General features: G+C 52.8%; 1 pseudogene; it reads right to left on the bottom strand.

Annotated features, from left to right (window-relative positions):
- Window positions 1-316: 316 nt before the first annotated feature.
- Window positions 317-1,970, bottom strand: LOC110202705 (beta-1,3-N-acetylglucosaminyltransferase radical fringe pseudogene; annotated as a pseudogene).
- Window positions 1,971-3,303: the final 1,333 nt, after the last annotated feature.

Genomic DNA, 3,303 nt, shown 5'->3' with positions numbered 1-3,303 from the left:
TCCTGGCTCAGGTTCAGGGTAGGTCAAGGCTCCTTCCTTAGCTTCTCCTCAGGGCCCCATTAGAGCTGAGAAGTCCAAGGTAGCCAGAAAGCTAAGGATCCTATCTGGCCCTCATCCATGCCCCCAATAACCTTTGAGTAGAGAGGGACTCAGAGGTAGCTATTGAGAAGGGGAACTGCTGCTCCCTTGTCATCACCAGGCTCTCCCCAAACCTGCACCTGCTTCAGGGATAGCCCAACCCCGAATGGTCCTAGGCTGCCCTTGAAAAAAAATGAAATGCTAGCCTGTAGCTCATCCAATCTTCAGGGGCCCCTCAAGGGCTAGTGGCTCAGCTGTGACTGATCAAAGGCTCCCATCAGTCCAAGTTACCAGGCCCAGAGCTCCATCTGGAGGTTCAGTAAACTGAGGCCCAACACTGTGTGTCTGTCTACCAAGATGTAGAAGGGGGGCTGCTGGTGTCAGCCCCGAAAGACCACATCTGCATTTTCTTTTCTGTGTGAAAATCTGGCTGTGATCTCTCCCAGGGCAGGGACCTCATATTTCCCTTCCAGGGCTCTCTCCACAGAGCCCAATCCAAGGTCCTGGGTGAGCACTGAGCATGCTTCAAGATTTGGCTATGTGGAGAGGTGCCTCTAGCTAACTCTTGCTTACGTCCAGGACTTCTCCAGATCAGATATGTGACCCTGAGGAAGTCTATGAACATGAGAGAAACAGAAGAGAAAGGGTTCAATAGGCTCCACAGGACTGCTGGTGTCTGATGAGGGCACAGGGGTTTCTCCTTGGCAGGAGCCGTCAAGTCCGGTTTCTCTACTCCCCATAGACGAGACCAGGTCGTGCCGGAGGACAGGCTTGCTTCCAAAATCAGACACTTCCTGGGTTAGATGTCACAGTGGCTTCTTCAGGGGACACCAGGTAGTGTCAGGATAGAGAAGGCAATGGATGGATTTAAACCTTGTGGGGTCCTGCTGCAGGCTGAAGGCACCACCCACGCTCACCACGTTCCGACGATTCTCTGGGTCCCCGTAGCTCAGGCTGATCTGGCTGAGCAGGGTGTCAGCTGGCAGCCTCTGCAAGTTCTCCAGGTGGGAGTGGAAGAGGGTGCTATGCAATAGTTTCACCTGCAGCAGCCCCTCGATGATATAGTCAATGGTGCAGTCATCGGGGAGTATGACCTCGGCAGTGCTGATGAAGTTGCCCAGGCTGGCCCAAGGACTCATTTTGAGGGCAAGACCTCTGCTGGTGCAGAACCCAGCTGTTCCTGTGGCAAACCAGAACTTGACTGTAGAAGCGGTTCCACTTCCCTGGGCTCTGTCAGCCGCCTCAATAGGGTGGTCCAGACTAGGTCGCCCCACATAGACATCTCGACTTGGAGGAGAAACCAGAGAGCAGCTGCAGGAGCCCTTTGGAGTTCACATAATTGTCATCATCCACATGGCAGAACCATTTCCTTCCTGACTCGATGAACTTGCCATACTCTACGGACATCTTGCAGCAGAGTGCCTGGCGAGCGTGCATGGCAGAACAATTGGTGTTGATGATGTGATGTCCTGCTCGAAGGCGTAACTCTGGGTCTTCAACATCTGTGAAGATGAAGGTCTGCTGCTGGGCCCGGGAGATCCAGGTGCGGAAGAGCAACTCCAGCCGAGACTTGTGATACTTCTTGGTGGTCTTCACGGCATTGAAGATGTACCAGGGCTTCAGTGTCTCGGGCGGCCGGGGGGGGCGCGGCGGGCGCCCCCAGGAGCCGCTGGAGCACGTCCTGCAGGGGCTGGGCTACGCCCCCCTCCCGGGGCCGCCGGGCGCTGGGCGGCTGCTCGCAGGTGGGGGGAGGCTGGGGCGGCGCGTGGGCCCAGACCCCACCCCCCCAGGGAGCCTGGAGGCGGGGGAGAGGCAGCAGCAGCAGCAGGAAGGCTCCCAAGGCCACCGACAGCACCAAGCAGTTTGCCGAGCCCCACGCCAGTTCAGGTCATCCTTCAGCCCCCGCGGGCCCCGGGCCCTGCCATCGCCGCCTCCCCCCACGGGCCCGGGCTGGGAGGCCGGGACTCCGGGCTCCAGGCGTGCCCTCCCGACGGACGCCAAGCACCCAAGGGACGCACGGCCGTCTTGCCGTGCCTCAGTTTCTCCTCAGTAGTTAGGCCCTGGACGTGGCGCGTCCCTCCCCCCCCCGGGGAGGGAGAAGATAAGGGAACTGAGGCGCGAGCGGACGGCGGTAGTGGTGGCGGCGGGGCCGCGGTGGCGACTTCGGCCCCTTTAAGGGCGTCCTCCGCCGCTCCCTAAAAATTATTTTTAAGACGAACAGAGTCCTAATAAATGTGTGTTTCAAGTGTTGGGGAAGATCAGTAAAATTTTGTCTAGAGGAAGGGAAAGGTAGGGAGCCTATCAGGCAGAGGTAAGGATGGGGACATAGGGGAACATGAGCCAAGTCACCAAGGTGGAAGATGTAATGTCCCATATGAGGAATCAATATATGTCCATTAAGGACTTATTACGTGCCAGGCACTATGCTAAGCGCTGAGAATACAAATAAAGGGGGAAAGTAGATTATGCTCATAAGGAGCTTATATTTTAGTAGGGTAACTGCTTGCAAATAATTAGGTAAATACCATAGATATACAGAGTAGGTAGAAGGTAACTAGAGGACCAGTTTGGAATGGCAATTGCAGGAAGGAGAATGCTATGGTATCATCAGATTTAGACCCAGAAGGGACCTCATAGTCTACCTGGTCCAACCTAGATATTTTTCAGATGAGGAAATAGAGGCGCAGAGAATTTAAGTGATATCCCCAGTCACAAACACAGTAAACATCAAAGGTGAGGCTTGAATCCGGGTCACCGAACTATAGAAAAAGTATACTTTCCATTACAGCACACTTCCTCCTTTCATATGGATTATAGCAACATAGATCTAGAGCTTGAAAAGACCTCAGAAGCTATCTAGTTAACATTTTCACAGTTGAGGAAACTGAATTCCAGAGCTGTTAAGTGACTGGCACAAAGTCACATAGGTAGGAAATGGCAAAACAAGATTTTAATCCAGGTCCTTTGATTCTAAATTCATCACTCTTCCTACTATATCATGCCTCCTTCTTCAAGTGTGTCCACCCCACCTTCAGTTAACTGATTAATGGTATGTTTATAATTACTGTTTGCAATATTATTCTTTTTTTTCCCTTAGTAGTCTTAGGACATTCCTAACACTTAGAACATTCCTGAATGTGTAGGTATAAGACAAGGAGTACCATAGTCATTTTACATAAAAGGAACTGAAGAATGGAAATACCAGTTAAGCTTCCCAAGATTGAG

Source organism: Phascolarctos cinereus, unplaced genomic scaffold (genome assembly GCF_003287225.1).
Source record: "Phascolarctos cinereus isolate Bilbo 61053 unplaced genomic scaffold, phaCin_HiC Scaffold_3;HRSCAF=262, whole genome shotgun sequence".
NCBI classification, from domain to species: domain Eukaryota; kingdom Metazoa; phylum Chordata; class Mammalia; order Diprotodontia; family Phascolarctidae; genus Phascolarctos; species Phascolarctos cinereus.
This window is presented reverse-complemented; position numbering and strand designations above follow the sequence as displayed.